Genomic DNA, 18,985 nt, shown 5'->3' with positions numbered 1-18,985 from the left:
CGGTAGTAGGAATCTCTGGATCTGACCGACCGGCACTTGCGAACAGCTTCTGCTTCGGGCGCCACGCGGCAAGAAAGACTGAGGAAAATGGCGTCAGCTGATGCCTTTATACCCAAAGACCAGCAGAGATGACGTCGGGTGAAGTGCGACATCAGCCGAAGCCGGACCCAGACTTTGGAATCCGGCCGACCGAAGGGCTGCCTGACGACAGGACAACCCCATTTGTTATGACTGCAGATGCATCCTTGAAGGACATCCAGCATGTTCTGTTGATTGTGATAATGAGGTTGAGGTCTCTGGACTGTGTGGTGTGGAGGGATTGGGATTTCTTTAGATGTAGCATTTCTAACAGAGCTGGGTCAGACATGGCTTTGTAAGTCAAGCCGAGATCACCTCTAAGTAGGCGATATGAGACAGAGAATAGTTGGAGTTTTTTGAGTCTGTCCATATAGGACAAGTGTTTAAGGCCTAGAATCCTCTTTGTGAGGTACTTTTGCAGCCTCTCCAGTTGTTGTAGGTGTCTAGTGAGGTACATGCCAAATGGGTCATTGTACTCAATGACTGGTCTAATGAGGGAAGAGTAGAGGGAGACAATGACCTCTCTCTTCCTGGATGCAAAACCCTTAGTAATGAGATATGCCATATAGAAGGACTTTCTGACCACAGTGGGAATGTGGTGGTCAAAAGAGAGGTTGCTGTCAACCTGTGTTCCCAGATCTCTTATAACACCTTCTCTGTTCAGTGGACTACCATCAATGTGGTAACTCAAGGGAACCATTTTTTTCCCAAGTGGGATGATGACACATTGTTTGCCATTGTGCTTAAGTCCATGGTTCTGACACCAGTTGTTGGTCTCATTGAGGCCTTTCTGTAGGATATCAACATCACTTGGGGAGTTAATAATAGCTTCCAACTTGCAATCATCTGTGAACTTTGTCAGCCAAAGTCCCTTCGTGTTGGCCTGGACTTCAGAGAAGTAGATACCAAACAGGAGAGGACCCAGGACTGAACCCTGTGGGACTCCACTCATGACTGGTCAGCAGTCTGAATTGGGAGTCAGCTACTTTCATACTGTGGGTTCTATCTGTGAGCCAGTTTGCAACCCACCTAGTGATATAGGGGTTGATGCCTAGCTTAGTGAGTTTTTCTATGATTCCTGAGTGGGGAATGGTATCAAAGGCCTTGGCCAGATCAAGGTAGGCTGTATGAACCACCTTGCCTTCATCCACAGGTCTGGTGACTGACTCAAAGAAGTTGAGCAGGCATGATCTACCCTTCACAAAATCAAACTGTGTAGGATCCTGAGTTTGGAGATTCCCTATATCCTTGTTTATTAGGTCCATGATTATGCTTTCCATAGCTTTGCATATCAGACTCATCAGGCTAATGGGGTGATAATTCCTGGAGTCTGTAGTCACTCCTCCTTTGTGGAGAGGGATAACTGTAGCAGTGCGCCATACAGTAGGGACAAAGCCTGAGGTGAGACTGTGATTGAACAGGGCACACAGGTGAGGTGCCAGTTCACTCTGTAGTTCATGTAGATCAGGGTTAGGGTCATACCCGCCTGGGCTACATAATCTGAGAGCTCCTCCATGTCTCTTTTCATGTAGTCCAGGGAGGTACATCTCAGGTCATTCACACCTACATGTACACTGACAGAGTCATATTTGTACCTGTTGTTGAGGGACCTGAGTGCATGCGTTATGTGGCGGATCCTGGTGTCTGACAGGCAGCTGTTACTTTCTCCTTATTCAGCCTAGTGAGTGGGACATCAGTGTGCCTCACTATTGAGTCACCTATGACTAGTGTGTTGGGCATGCTGTTTTGCCTTAGGGGCTTTGGTTGAGTGGCACACTGTTTAGGAGAGTTGTGTGTCTCGTGATTAGTGTTGTGTCGTGGTGGTGGAGTGCACTTTTGCCTTGGAGGTCTCTGCTGTTTGGGTAGATTTTTATTGAGAGCCTCCGCGAAGGTGGGTGTGTGGTTTGTGTTTTTATGTGAAGGCAGTGCTGGTGCATGTTCTGGAGGGCTATGTGTTCCATGTGATGTGGTGCAAGTGTTGACCTTCTCCTCTTGACCAGCTATTCTGGTCTTGGCTGTAGAGTGTCTGGCTTCCAATTTGGATATATAAGTGCATCTCTCATAAGTCTGAGTGTTGGAAGGTAAGAGGAGAGGGTTGTCAGTGTACATGAGGCAGTTGCTACATTGCCTCAGGATGTCCAAGTTCACTAGGTTAATAGGAAAAAGCACAGGGAACTGACCTTTAGACATGCCTGGAGGGGTGGGCATTAATAAGTACTGGAGCTGTTTCCTTGTAGAACGTTTAGTGCTTTTGTGTGCTACAATAATTGCTACAAGAAGTCTGGAAAAGTGTTAAACTAATAAGCTAGTAAAAGTGCAGGAGAGGAGGGGAGAGAACTAGTGGATTTAAGGGAAAAATTGAAGAGCAGACTTTGGCACCACTCAGAAGCTTACAAAGAGTCCTGGATACAGCAAATCTGTATCTGGACTAGATTAGTTACAGGAAAGGTGGGAAACAAGTGCAGATGTGGGGTTTTAAACCAGAAAGTTGAAAGAGATGGAAAAAAACTGTCCAAACGGCCAATAAGCTACAATTTCTGGGCCAGAAACCACTCCTCTTGTGGTAGGTAGGCTACCTAGTGCTTACCACTCCCACAGATAAACTAGAAGGCTTCCCTCCAACACAGAAAGGCTTGGGGGGCTCAGAAGCCAACAGTCCTGGATACAGCAAATCTGTTTCTAACTAGACTAGTTCATGTCTCTCTCCATATATTTCAGAGAGGTATGTCTTAGGTCATTTATATCCACATGGACTATAACTAAACCATACTGGTGCTTGTGGTTCAGTGACTTGAATGAGTGCATAATTTGATGGCCCCCTGATACACAACTGACCATAACTCTCTCCTTGCTCAGAGTGGTGAGTGGGACATCAGTGTCTTACAATGGAGTCTCCTATGACCAAAACACTGGATTGTGAGGTTGTCTGCCTTATGGTCTTAGACACTGTGAGATGTGGCTAAATACATCAGGGTGGGTATTGCACCAGTAATGTGTTTTGGAATTTGCTAATGTCTGTGTCTCAGAGGCTTTTAAGATTTAGGTAGTGAACTTTTAAGAGTGCCTGCAATTTTATCCATTTTCAGCTGAGGTCCAGGGACAAAAGCTCCACACACACACACACACACACACACACACACACACACACACACACACACACACACACACACACACACACACAAAACCCAGAAAATACATATACAAAGGTGAAAATTGACATCATACTACAATATACTGTAAATAAATAGAATAATACAGATATTAGTGCACATGACATGTACAATAATACACATATACCATCATTAAAACAAGATAAATACAATATCATGTAGCATTGAAATGTGCTGACATGTTATAAGTGCAACAGTTCATTATTCACTCAAAGTAAATGTCAAGAGTGGAAAAGTTCAAATGGTGGATAAGGAGGAGGAGAGGGAAGAGTAATAAAAAATATTTGTTAGACATGGTAATTAGGGTAGATATAGGATAAATAATGAGTAAAAGCAAAATTACAAGTAAGAAAATGAAACAAGGAAAAGGAGAGATAGGATGGAGAGCAAGATTTGCAGCTGAGGACTGACAAGTGCTGACAAAGTGATGGGTACCAGGTATCATAAAACTGGGTTTGAAGACAAGTGTGGTGACACTGAACAAACAGATTTGTCCACATTAACCATGTATCATTGTTGTGTGTGTGTGTGTGTGTAAAAGAACTATGAAGCAAATCTGCACTGACATCTGCTTGATGCTATGCTGAGGGGTCACTTGTGTAAGGGCAGTTGACTGGCTCCAGTAGGAAGGGATGGGAGTCTGAACTGACATCCATCACTCGTTTTCATTTGCCAAAGCCATTACAGCTGTGTTTTGCAGAGAGGTGGGAAAGGTCTCAAAGTTATCTGGTGTGTTATGTGGGTGTGTTTGTGGGGAGTGCAGACATGCCTTTGTAAGTTCATAGGTTAGTACTAGGCTATTGGCCCTAGGGCCTGTACAAGCCTAGCCATAACAATTCCATGGCTATTTCTTCCCACAATATTTGCTTCCCTGGACCCCTGTCTAGCAGGGTGACTGACGTGATCCCCGGGGTAAATTTCCTATCTCCCATCCAATCGTCAAGGTTCCTTTTGAAAAGGGCCAAGAAGGTGCTCTGCTTGATATGTATAGGCAGTCTATTCCAGAGTATGAGGAGTCTCTAAGTCTGGAATCTACTACATAGGTTCATACATACAAACCAAAGTATAGTTTGAATGTTATATATTATGAAACAGAGAGATTACGAGTAAAATTGTGCTCAATGTAGTCCCTAGCAATTTCATCAGTGCTTGACTGAGACATATACATTTCCCAGTGTTTGTCAGTACAATGTTTGAGTGCCCAGTTTGGGGTATGGTATCACTGCTACAGCTGCTGGTACTCCTTCAATACAAGTATCTCATTTGAAAGTTTTCTCAAGGAGTCTGTTGCTGAGAGGAATGAGAGACATGCTACAAGTATACAATTAAGACAAACTAAATAAAGCAAAAATAATATAGAGAGTCACATCAGAGGCTTGGGAGGTCATTGTTAAGAAACAAAGAACTGTTGTAAAGCTTGCCATTAAATACAAGTTCAGGTTATGGTATAACAGAATAACTATGCAAAGATAACCACGCAAGCAGCAGAATGCAATTCAAGTTGAATATTTTACTGTGCATATTTTAAGAAATGGCTAGATAAGTGTAAATTCTGGATGTGTGTGTGTGTGTGTGTGTATTTATAATTCCTGGGAAATGCTATTCAGAATTGAAGAGACAAATGAGGGAACAGTTTTAGTGGCACACCATGCTGTGATTTGCTTGATGTCTATTGTCATGCAAAGTTGACTAATTAGCTGAATATAGCCAAGCTGTAAATGTGAGACTCTAGCCCACTGAAGATGGGAGATGGGAGGAATAAGTTGGCCAGGGACTGAAACTTGCAAAACTGCTCCTTGTTATCTCAGTAATTTACTAACACCTTTACAAGCTTCTTTCAGAGAATGTGTAGGATATCAGTAGGAACAATATTTGTAAAACTCAGTGCAGACCAGTCAATGAAACAAACTGCAGAATCTCAAACTTGGCACTTTTTTCAGGTATTCCAAGTGAATGGAACTCTAGTCTGACAACAAATGGTAGGGCCACTTATTCTCACAATCTGTGTATTATGTGACAGAATTAGCTTTCCAAATAAATCACGATGTTTGCACCATGAGGGCAGACAAGTGTAAAAAAAATAAAATTAGGAATGAGTACTTGTATTGCTACAGCCAGCTTTGGGAGCTGCTGTAAATCATGGCAAGATAAAAACTATATGTTTTTTCATCATTTATCCGTAATGGTCCTTTAACTGGATTCAAGACTTAATTTCATATTATTAACCAGGGTGGCTTTCTTACTTATCACTGCTTGTTCCTTAACTAATTTATTTGATTAAGTACTGCTTAGCTAAACTATTTAAATTGTGGTATTTCCTTGTCTGTCTCTTATTTCCACTTTTTTTACTTCACCTACCCCCTTTTATGGCTTCATATTAACATCTCTCTCTCTTTCTTACAGTCCCTTAAACACATTCAAAGATCCAACAAAAACAAAACAAAACAAATTGAAGCAACTGCCTGCATACAATAACATGGGGAGCAGAACCCCATACAAACCAGTAAAAGCTACTGCAAGTCCTACTTTTATCAACAGACTGTGAGCAGTGTAGGTCTATTATAATCTTCTCTCTGTGATACTCCTACTGATTCTTCTGCTGTGCACAATACTGGACCCCCAACTCTTCCTCCCATTTACTGTAACAAGGATATACATTTTTTCAAAGCTTTGCTTTCATTTTATATTCTTATATTTTATTTATCTTATATATTACATTTATTGTATAGTCTTATATTTTATTCTCCTGTTTATTGTAACAAATATATACAGTTTCCCAAAGCTTTGCATTTATTTTATATTCTACTTCCCTGATATTCTACTAAATCTGCTTTTGAGTTCACAGAGATAAACAGACACCTTTAAGTACTGACCTGGGCTAGCTGGTTGATTGTTCTTCTCTTCTCACAGCTCTTAGCCCCCACTTCTCTCAGTCTCCTAACATAATCTTATTGTAAGCTTTCCAGCCCTGTCAATCCTGTCTATCCCCCCCCCCTCTTCATCTTGATTTTACTTATTCCTCCCCTGAGCTGCAGGGCCATCTTTAAATGCTTAGACCATCTGCTCCCCCTCCAGATTTCCTACCTTACTGATAGTTTTCTTTCCAGATAGCAACTCTGCAGTTGGTTTCAACCCGCTCCATTTGCTCTCACTGTACCCAGGCTCACTCCACTCCCCTGCCCTACCCCACCCCCATTCCCACCCACCACCCACATCAATTACATTTATACTTAGTTTAGCTCCTCCCCTACCCCTCCACCCAATTATCACCCTCCAATTCCCCTCATTACACTACTAGCCACACCTCTTCACTTTCTCTCACATTACACTATTAGTCACACCTCCAACCAAACCCACACATACCCAAATTCTTAACTCACCTCATTACCCCCATCAGTACTTCACCACCACCACATTTCACTATTGCACACTAATTTTCACTCCTTTAGTCACCGACATCCCATACTACAATGTCCATCTCTATCAGTACTCTGCTTACCTTATCACTCTCTTTCAATATCCTATTACATCTAACCTCTCTACATTATTCTTCTACCTCTTCCACCCACTGCCTATTATCCTCTCTCCCCATACAGTCTGAATACAACACTTCCTTCTCACAAATTTCAGCCAGCCTTTACAATGCAAGCATATTATTATGAACGAGAATAAAAATCCTCTCCCACCATCACCACAACATTTTCTTTCTAAATTATCCAATCAAAGTAAAATGGAAACTAGAATACACTACTCTCCCATATGCTGTAACAAATCTATCATTATGTGAGGACATGCATCCCAACCCGGGTCCCATCTCCTCTCCTCTGCATCCCCCCAGCTCCAATAAATCAATGAATCTCACTACAATTAACCTACAAAACATCAGAAATAAAATATCTGACTTCCATGCAGGAATAGCCCACAACTGAAACATGGCTAAAACCCTATATTAAGGACACAGAATTCCTTCCCCCAGATTTCACCCGTCTTAGGGCTGACAGACTCTGAAAAAAAGGTGGAGGGATCTCTCTAATATACCCCATGTCCTTCACTATTGTCCCATATACAAAAGCATCCCACAGTTCTCCACAGCCAAACTTCTAGTTTCTTTCCTTAAAATGAATAATTACAAAAACCTCTGTATGATAGTTATTTACATTCCCCCAGACAATAACATCTCAATTATTGAGGAAATCTTTGCCTGGGCATCTACTAACATAAAAAATTAGACTATCATACTGGGATATGTAAATAACTGGCTAGACATACCCCTGCACCACTCTAACTGCAATATTAATCTATATAAGTTCACACAGCCTAATAAAATTAATACCAATGGTTCAATCATAGACTAGATTTTAGTGCCCGACCCAAATAAGATCACATCTGCTGGTACAGTTTCCAAATATTATAAGTGACCACTTACCAGGCTTTATACAATGTGAATGTACCACAACAATTAATAAACATCAGTACAGGGTTACCAGAGATGAATCTGAGTTCTGTCCATCTAGCTTTAACCAAAGGTTGCTTAGAATCAACTGGGATGCACTAAAATCACTTCCCCTTGATCTGGCAGTTGAGTTCTTCAACTCAACCTTCCTCAGCATACTAAACAATCTCGCTTCCCTTGGACAAAAGAGAGTAAAGATCAACCATGCCAGTTGGCTAACAAGATCCACTAAGGATCTCAAGGAATGCAGGGACAAATTATGGAAAATCTGACAGAAAAACAAATACCCATCTGACCTCACCCAATACAAACAGCTCCAAAACCAGGTTAAGTGCCTAGTACTACAAAACAAAAAAGAACACTACCTTACATTACAAAAATCAACACCAGCAAAACCCATGGAAATTCTGCAGCTCTCTCAACCCTTTATTAAACCCAGACTCTAGTAATAATCCTTGCCCTGACCCAAATAAAACACCCATTGAAATTGCTGCAACCTTCAACTCCTATTTCATAGATACTATAGCCAAACTGCTACCTTTCCCAAGACCAACTTGTCCACCACAGACCTCTCCACAGCTAACACCAGTACACCCCCTATTCTCAACTTTACTCTGTCACCTGCCTTGACTACTAAAAAATTGTTTCTAAAACTCAAACCATGCACAAATGCCCCTGACAATATACCTGCCAAATACCTGCAAATCTCAGCCAACTCAATCGCTTACCCTATCAGCATACATTTCAACAGATCTATCCAAGAATCCTATATACCCATCATCTGGAAAAAGCTTATATCCTCCCTCAACACAAGGGGGGCCCCAACATAGACACCACCAACTTCCATCCCATTACTATACTATCACCCATCTCTAAAATTCTGGAAAAATGTATTAATTCTCAACTTCTTCACCATCTGACTCACAACCACATCCTGTGCCCCACCCAACACAGATTTAGGCCAGGACATAGTACCACCACTGCCCTCATATCCTTCATGGACAGTGTCAACCAAGCCTGTGATGCTTGTAAAATCATATCTTCACTATTTCTTGATCTTTCTAAAGCTTCTGATACTATATCCCACTCTTTCCTTCTAACAAAACTCTCTAACATAGGTACCTCTCCTCGAACTCTAAACTGGTTCACTAATTACCTTACTAACAGGCAGCAATCAACTAAATGACAGAACTCTTACTCCCCTTTCTTAAACAACACCACTGGTGTTCCTCAAGGCTCCATTTTAGGCCCACCTCTGTTTAGCATATTTATCAATAACTTCCACACCACACTCTCTCTCAATGCTCAGCCATCCAGTACACAGATGACACCACTATCATCTACATTGCAAACAACTCCTCAGAACTACACCAACTCACCCAAAATGCCCTCACCTCAACACAAATGTGAATGTCTAATAATCATCTTGCCCTGAACCCCAACAAAACCAAACTAGTAATCTTTTCCCCAAAAGGTGCACACCCCTACAAAATAGAACTTCACCATTCAATCCCTAAATGGTACCATCATCCACACTGTACCTACCACAAAACTCCTAGGAGTCATCATAGACAGAAACCTCACATTCGATGCACATCCAGTCCAATGTCAAAAAGACACATCAAAAGCTTGGCACTCTCTACCAACACAAACAGACACTCAGTCATCAGCCAGACTTTCCCTTGCCTCATCTTTTCTATTACCCTCTCTTTTATATGGTGCCCCCTCCTCACCAACATTCAGTCCTCTGTAAAGTCCAAACTAGACTCATACTACAACAAAATTGCTAAATTTGTAACTAATGCCTCCTAGTCATCCCACCACTGCTTATCATTACGCAACCTAAAATGGCTTGAACTCAGCTATCTTACCTTTATCCAACTAACTACAGCTCACAAACTCATTCATAATCCATCCATGTGCCCTGTTATATCTTCTATACTTTATACCATCCTAACAGACCACTCCAATTTAACCAACTGCTCGTAAATGTAGAAAAACCCAAACTTTCAGCTGAAAAGATACTTTACTCCTTTACCATTGCAAAACTTTGGAACTCACTCCCCCCAATACTTAGATCCACCCGCTCAGTAACCCTCTTCAAGACATCTCTGAAACAACACCTCTCCTCATCTTAGCTGTGCACATGTGCTAACATCACATCTCATATAACCTAACTTCAACCATCACAACTATTCTCACTCCCCACTCTACTACTATGGCATTCTCTTTTCACATCCACCTGTCTTTCTAATTACTCCACCCCTCCATCATGTCCACTTCCCTCTTCTACTAACCCTCATTGTCCTACCATTGATCCCTCATGTCTACCTTCCTTCTCTTTCTAACCCTTATAGACCAATCATTAAACCGGGCAAGACATTCAGCTATCTTAATATTATACCACCACTTACATCTGCAACAGTATCCACCAACTTTGCTGATTCCTGCAACAGGACTCATACAGCCTATTGCTCAGCTATTACACCTCCTAAATGTGTAAAATGTTTAAGTACCTAGTTTCTAATTAATTCCTATATCTGCTTTGCACCCACTGCATGAAGTGTCCTATATAAATTTTGCTAGTTGAAAACTACTCGCATGGAATGTTCTCTTGTATATACTCAGTACTGCCTGTATAATATCTTTGATTTGAGAATGATTACTTATGTACTGTTTTTTTTCACCATTTGTATAAGCTGGCAATAATGTGTACTAAATGACTTTATTAAAGTAAATTCTGCATTGTATGTGAAATGTCTTGTATGTGGAGTTTTTCTCCATGGGACTCCACTGAAAATGGGCACTTCTGGCCCAGCTGGACCATCTTGGAAAACGAATGCAAATAAAAATAAATAAATAAATAGATAAGATATCTGCAGCTATGTATTCTTTTCTGAGAGAAATTTACAAAGATTTATTGCTGAGTACATTTCCATGGTGACAAGCTGTCTGCAGTTAATCTTGAGAATTCTGAGTATTCTTTGCTGAGAGAAATGCAAAATTTAAAGGTACAATGGCAAGCAGCTCAGTTAAAAATAAAGTTTGAAATTAAGGAAAGTGAATATGAGGTAGCAACTTCCCTAGCAGCCTTAATACTTTAATGCAGTTAATAGAACATTGTACAATTTAGTTTTATTTAGAGATAGCCAGTGCACTTTTTCTTATGACTAAAAGTTAATGCTTTCTGAAAACACACAAAAAAGAAGTTATGTCCTTACCATAACGTTCCATGTGGAGTGTTCATCTCGCCTTGGTTATTACACATGGGTTCGGAGCCGATCCTCGGCACCGTGCCGGCCGACTGCAAGCTCTGCATCGAGAAGAAGCTCGAGGACATCTAATACCCACAATCCCCCTCTGCCTTTACCTCAGATCTAGCTTGCAAGCAAACCAAACATAAAGCACGCACACATGCCAACTATATACATAAAAGTACATATATACAAACATACCCAGAGTATGATAGTAACAGTAATACTGCAACAGCAGAAGGAGAATACTGCAGACCAGGCACCAAATCGGGCGTTCTTCCTAAGGCTGGGAAGGGCGGGAGTGTAATAAAGCGAGATGAACACTCCACATGGAGCGTTATGGTAAGGACATAACTTCTTTATGTGAGAGTGTTCAATCTCCTTTGTTCTTACACATGGGTAGCGTCCCTAGCTCCATGATCCTGAGGAACTCAAGGGAGAACGTTCTTGAGCACAGTGGAACCAAAGGTTGCCCTATCCCTAGAAACCCTGTCCACTTTGTAATGAGAGATAAATGTATGTGGTTTAGCCCAAGTAGCAGCCGCACAAATAGTGTCTAAAGGTAAGCGAGCTGCGTGAGCCAAAGATGTAGACACTGATCTGGTAGAATGTCCTCTGGGTTTTGCTGATAATGTTTGGTCAGAGGATTCATAAACATATGTGATACAGTCAGTTAGCCATTTAGAAAGAGTTCGTTTTGTAACTGCAAGACCCTTTCTGCTGTCAGCAAAAGCTACAAATAGTTGATCAGATTTCCTGTGATCTTTTGTCCTATCCAAATAAAATCTGAGTTGTCTATGGACGTCCAGTTTGTGCAACATATACTCCAATCTATTAGAGTGGTTTTTAAAGAAGGTGGGTAATTCAATGGACTGATTAATATTACTAGAGGAACAAACTTTGGGAAGAAAGGATGGATTAGTGCGTAGGGATACTCTGTCGGAATGAAATATTAAATAAGGATGTTTGACCGAAAGGGCCTGAAGCTCAGACACTCGTCTAGCAGATGTAATGGCCACTAGAAATAAAGTTTTCCATGACAAAAATTTCAATGTGCAACTTGAAGCTGGGTCAAAAGGTGGCAACATCAATTTAGAGAGCAACAAGTTCAAATTCCACGGTGATGTCGGACTTCTAACTGGTGGTCTGATATGAAAAGAACCTTTTAAAAAGGCTTTACAAAGTCTGTGAGCCATAATAGGCGCACCACACTCTTCTACATGATAGTTAGAAACGGCAGCTAACTGCACTCTTAAAGTAGCCGGGGAAGCTCCTTCATGAAATAATTCAGTCAAGAACTCTAAAACCTTGTTTAATGGAGCTGTAACAGGGTCCAAATGATGTGATTCCGCCCAAAAGACAAAACGTTTCCACTTACTGGTGTAAGTCTTTGTAGTGGAAGCTTTATGAGCAGCTACTAAAATATCTTGAACTGCCGATGTAAGGGGAACTGACCTGGCTAAAAAGGGAAGCGGAGCAGCCAAGCTGCTAGGTGGAGAGATTCTAGAGAAGGGTGAGGAACTCCTGACGAGTGAGTCAGTAGATCTGGCTCTGGGTCCAGCATCCAAGGTCCCCGAATGCGGTGATGCAATAGAAAGGGGAACCAAATTTGACGAGGCCAGAACGGGGCAATGAGAATAATCGTCCTCTGAAGGTTGTTGGCTTTCTGTAGAAACTTTGCAATCAGGGGAAATGGAGGAAAAGCATATAGGAGACCCGGGGGCCAATCGTGCACCAGCGCGTCCCTGGGGACTTCCCCTGGAGGGGGTAATAGGGCAAAGTAGCTCCTGCATTTGGCGTTCATTGGAGACGCAAACAGATCGCAGGAAGGCTGGCCCCATTTGCGAAAAATCCTTCGCAACTGACTGTTTGAGGGACCACTCGTGAGGCAATAGTATTGCCCTGCTCAGCCTGTCGGCTATGGCGTTGGATGACCCGGGATGTGCGTTGCGATCAGAAAGCGACCGGTGGACTCTGCCCATTGCCAAATTCTCATGGCCTCTCTGCATAATTGGTAAGACCTGGTTCCCCATTGCTTGTTTATGTACCAGACTACGGACATGTTGTCTGTCTGAACTGCAATGGTCCCTGGAGGAAGAAGGGGAGCAAAGTGTTGCAACGCCAAAAACACTGCCCTCATCTCCAGAACATTGATGTGCAGATTGTACTCCAGATTGGTCCATTCGCCTTGGACTGTCTGTCCCTGAAAGATGCCCCCCCACCCTATCAGGGAAGCATCCGTGGTTATCGTCGCAGAAGGTGCGGGTAGCACAAATGGTCTTCCGCTGGATAGGTTGCAAGTCTGTAACCACCACATTAGGTGTGATTTGCATGTTTTCGTTATCAATATTTTGTGAGTCAGTGGAAGTTGTTGGAATGACCATTGTGCAAACAGAAGCCATTGTAGCACTCTCATGTGCAGTCTTCCCAATGGTATCGCAATGAGAGAAGCTGCCATGAGACCCAAGACTTTTAGAACAATTTTTGCCGGAGATTTTCTGGACGACAGCAGAAGGGAAATGTTGAATTGAAGTGCTACTATCCTTTCTGTAGGAAGTTTTAGAACTAACTGACGCATATCTAATTCCGCTCCTATGAATAAGATATGCTGTGATGGCTGTAGCAACGATTTTTCGAAATTTACTGAAATGCCAAGGTGTGTACAAAGTTGTAGGGTGTAATCCCTGGCTTGAATCAGTTGACGCCTGGTGGTGGCAGACAGGAGCCAGTCGTCCAGATACGGAAACACCTGGAATCCTAGGTGCCTCAGATGAGATGCTACCACTGCCATGCATTTGGTGAAGACCCTGGGGGCTGTGGTCAGACCAAAGGGCAGGGCTCGAAACTGATAGTGACTGGCTCCCAGCCGGAAGCGCAAATGATCCCTGGACGCCCTGGCCATTTTGATGTGGTAGTATGCGTCCTTCAGATCTATTGAGCACATCCAGTCGTCCTTCTGTAAGAATGGAAGGATCGATTGAAGAGTGACCATTCGGAACTTTTCCTTCTTGACAAAGGTGTTGAGATGGCTTAGGTCCAGAATTGGCCTCCAGTCCCCTGTTTTCTTTGGAACTAAAAAGAACCTTGAGTAAGTTCCGAATCCTATTTGGTCCGCTGGGACTGGTTGGATGACTCTTTCTTCTAGCAGCTTTGAAATTTCGGTAGCTGCTGGCTCTCGCAGATGGGGTGGTACATCTGGGAGTTTTCTTTTTGGAATGGGGGTGGATAGAAAAGGGATTTTGTAACCTCTGGTAACAACGCTTTTTACCCAATTGTCTGAAGAAAGGTTTTGCCAGGCCTGAGGGTATAAAGCTAAGCGACCCCCGACTGCCTCCAGAGCAGGACAGTTGGGCCTCCTCTCAGGAGTGCTGAAAAGGTTTGCCAGGGAGGTTATCCCTGTCACCTTGGTTTTGTGGACCCCCCTCTGCCGCCAGGGCGGCGTCTTCCACCTCTGCCCCCCCTCTGCCTCTAGAGGGGGCATCACCCTGTGTGTTTGGGAAAGATCCTTGGGGTTTTTGAAACCACATTTTCCCACCACGTTGCCCTTTGGGGTACGGTCTGGAAGGGGTGGAAAAACGGACTCCGACAGCAGACAGAGTCTTTCCCTCCTGTTCACACCGGGTAAGGGTCTCCTTTACTTTAGGGCCAAAAAGTGTGGCTCCGTCAAATGGGGCGTTAGTAAAGGAAGACTTGAAGGCTTCGCAAATGAACATAAGCGCATCCAGGATTGCCTACGAAGAGCAATCGCTGAAGCCGCTGCCCTACTCGATCCTTCGGCTGCATAGGACATCAGCCTCATGGACGAGTTCACAATGGACGTAAGGGTGTTGAGATGCGCTGTAACTTTCTCTGAAACAGTGGCATCTGTAGCACCCTGGAGGGTATCTCCCAACTCTTTGACTAGATCCCTCTGTAAACGTGTAAAATGAGTCAAGTAGTTCAGGGAACGCATAGAGAAAGCCGCTGAACTGAAAATGCGCTTCCCGTATCTGTCCATGGTCCTAGAATCTTTGTTAGGCGGATGGACAGATGAGGAAGACTCCGACATCTCCTTTTTCGTGGCCGCTGCCACCACCATGGCGTCTACTGGAACTCCTTTGGTGAGGTAAGCTTTGTCCTGTGGTGCCGTGATGTACTTATTCGGCTTCCTAGGGACTGGTTCCACCGTGTCAGGAGTCTCCCACGCCCTTCGAGCAATTAATTCCATTAACTCATCAAAGGGCGGAGTGACCCAGGAGGAGGAAGGACGGGCACCAAATGCCTTCAGCAAAACTGACTCATCCTCAGAAGGGGGGAGGGCTTGCCAGTCACCTCTCTGTTTTAGGATCTCCAAGATGTCAGAAAAAGAGACATCCTCTGAAGGTGACTTAGGGGACCCTTCTGACTCATCTAAGTCAGTATCAGATGTCAAGGATTCTTGTGGAGAATCCAAGTGTCTCCTCTTACACAGTCTTTTCCTAGGAACTTCTTCTTGGGGAGCATCCGAAGAAGCCTCCGAGGAAGAGGGGGCACCCTCCAGGGGTGGCTGAGACACTGGTGCCCGGCGCTTGGGCGTGGCCGTGGGTGCAGAGGAGGATAACGGTCCTTTGTGGGGAGGAGAAGCTGTACCTGCTGATGTGGTTGTCTGGGTAGACAACACCTTCCTCATGAGGTCGAAGGCCGGCGGGTCCCGAGTCGAGGTATCTCCCGGTTCGAAGAAATGGGAAGAATCCCCGAAACAGGAGCCGAAGGCACCGACCCGAGGACGGAACCGAATCGATCCATGCGAGGCCCGAGAGGGAGCGTCGGAACCGAAACATCGGTCCGACTCTCGGTCCCGGAACCAAGGACGGATCTTCGGCCCCGAGACTCTGGTACAGGATCGGATGGAGTCGAGGTGAACGGTGCCGACCGAGAAAAAGACGGTTCTGGCACCGAGGGCTCCACAATCATCAGATCAGCTTCTTCCGGCTCCGAAGACTGGACAGGTCTCGGAGGAGGAACAGGTGGAGATAGTGGCAGGCCTTCAAGTCTCGACATCAACTGAGAGGAGACCGAGATAAGCTTAGATAGGGCCGTATGCTCCATCAGTTTCTGCACCACACGGTCCACATCGGTGTCGGAAAGGGGCCTAGAAGAACGAGTCGAAGGGATCGAAGACGGAGCCGACCTCAGCAGAGTCGGTGGAGGGAGCTCCGTCACCGGTTCCAAGACTCGAGCCAACAGTTGAACACTCGGCCCGAAGTCTGTGGAACCGGTGATCTAACTAGACCGAAGAGCTCGGAGCCGATGACTTTGGCTCCGGCGCTTCGACCTTCAAGACTTGGATGCCTGGTCTGAAGCATCCAGAGCCTCCTGGAAAGAGGGTTTCAGCAATCCTCTGTCCATCAGTTTCCTGCGCCTATCTGTCATGACCCTCCCACTAAAAGAGTGACAAATAGAGCAGTCCTCTTGTAAGTGGAGAGGGCCAAGACAGTAGACACAGGAACTGTGGTTGTCTGTGACCGACATCTTTTGGCCACACTGACAACGTTTGAAGCCAGATTTTAATTTCTCTGACATAATACCAAGAGAAAGAGACAGTCCAGTCCAGTAAAAGTCAATTCCAGTAAAAAAGTCAAATCCGGTTATAGAAGTCAATTTCTTAAGAAAGCAGACTACAACAATTTCTTAGTCAAAGTAATCCAAGTAGGGGTGGTAGGCCCCGAAAAACTCTGTACCCTTTAGTTAAACTAAGTAACTAATCTAAGGAACCGAGAATTCTAAATCCACTCACACACCTTACTCTAACTTAAATGACTAGATTTAAAGTAGTTTTTTTGAAAAATGTAAACAGAATAGATAAATTCTTATCTGTAAAAGCCTCGAGCTAGCCTCCAGCGATGCGTATGCAGCAGCGGCAAACTAGATCTGAGGTAAAGGCAGAGGGGGATTGTGGGTATTAGATGTCCTCGAGCTTCTTCTCGATGCAGAGCTTGCAGTCGGCCGGCACGGAGCCGAGGATCGGCTCCAAACCCATGTGTAAGAACAAAGGCGAGATTGAACACTCTCACATCGGATGTTCATATCTAGGAGGGGAACAGAGATAAGAAAAAAACAGACAGCAATCAGGGAAAGTGGGAGCACAGGATGTTGCATGTGATTTAGCAAGGGTAACCTTAATTTTAGGTTAGATAATCCCTCTGGGTGCAACCATCAATTAGAGGCACTTTCTCTCTTCTGGAGGGTTAAGCTTCATGTTTTGAAGATGTACAACAGTTAGGATGCATCAGGGAGACCTGGAAGGGACAATATAACAACAGGGTAGATTTTTGAAGAAATTTATAAAAGTATTTGGTATGGAAGATGTGAATACAGCAGTAGAAACATCCAATAACTATTTCTGATCATGCTCCAAAAAGCTAAGATAAAAATACAGCATAATGAAGTACAAATGAGACACTGGTGCTTTCTCATCTACCTGTTAAAATAAAAGAATTTAAGGAATGGGTAGTGGAAATTATCTGAGAGTTATTAAAGAAGATATAAATATCTAGTGACTGGGATAAATGAAAATAGAGTTTAAAAATAGGATTGAAATAAAGGAGAAAGACATGGTTGAGAAGTAATAGAAAACACTTAGAGGGGCTGGCAACAGTTAGAACAAGAGAAGGAGCAAATGCACAGTGCTAAAGAGAAAATAGGAGAGTATCTGGGCAACATGCATGAGTTTAGAAAGATTGCAGTTAAGCAACTTTTTTAACGCCAGAGCACAAAAACTTTTAGCACAACTACTTAAGTCACAGAATGCTGAAAGGGTTGTCACCAAATTTAGGAAACCATTAACAAGAAAAATAACCAGAGATTTTGTAGACGTTTTAGAGATATTCCAGAAATGTTATGAACATGTATACAAAGCAGAGAAATGTGGAAATTAAGAAAGAGTACAAATAGAAATATTTAAAGGAAGACATTTATGCCAAGGTTAGAAGTAGACAAGTCTCAACAACTAACAGTTAAGATAGGATGTGATGAGATAAAAACAATGATGTATAATTAATCTTGGAAGGTCTCCAGGAGCAGATGGCATTCTTGTGGATGTTTGGAAATTAGGAGGGGAGAAGGTGATAAAGATCTGGAAGATTTTGTTTAACAGTATTTTAAAAGGAGGGAAAGCACCGATATCTTGGAAGAAAGCTGTGGTGGCCATGTTACCTAAAGATGGTAAAGACCCTTCAGACACGGATTCATATAGATCCATTCCAATTTTTAACGATAGTTATGAAGTGTTTATGTCTATTTTATCTAAAAGAATGACAAAGATGTTGCCAGAATTGATAGATATGGATGTGTTTTTTTGTGGCGGGGAGATAAACATTTGACAACATTAATAGAACAATGATGTTACACTGGGAACCGGGATGTGAGAAAATACATCTGCTGCTGATGGGTATTGATGCAAACAAAACATATGACAGAGTAAGCTGGGATTTTATGAGTAGGGAGTTAAAAGCATTTGTATTCCCTGATACAATAATAAGGTTAATTAGAAGGACATATGAAGAATCAGAGGCAATAATTAAATTATGGGGGTTCCTCTCAGATAAGCTGCATTTGAGTAGAGGAACCAGGCAGGGGTGTCATCTTTCCCCTTTGTTATTGACTTTATATCTAGAGCCAGTGGCAAAGAAGATAAGGGACTCAGAAATACAAGAATATAACTGGCATGGTAATCAAGAAAAGTTGGCTTTATTTGCAAGTGATATTATTTTATACCTGATAAATCCAGAAAAGGACATTTCAGTGTTGTGGAACATTCTGAGACAGTTTCAAGTCTTTTCGGGATATAAAATTAATGAAGTTAAAACAAAGGCTATAACCACAAACTATGTACCCACACATGAATTGGTTCAACAATACTTATATTTATGAAGACACGATATGATGAAGTATTTAGGAGTTTGGATTTAAAAGGATTCTGTTATACCAGCTAAGAATATCGGGGACGAGACTAAACAAAAGAAAATACAAAAACTGAGAAAATTAAAACTCTTTTTATGAATATGGACAGT

The sequence above is a fragment of the Protopterus annectens genome, chromosome 1.part0 (genome assembly GCF_019279795.1).
Source record: "Protopterus annectens isolate FY-2018-M chromosome 1.part0, PAN1.0, whole genome shotgun sequence".
Taxonomy (NCBI): Eukaryota; Metazoa; Chordata; order Ceratodontiformes; family Protopteridae; genus Protopterus; species Protopterus annectens.
The sequence above is the reverse complement of the archived record's forward strand: the minus strand, read 5'-3'. Positions refer to the sequence as shown.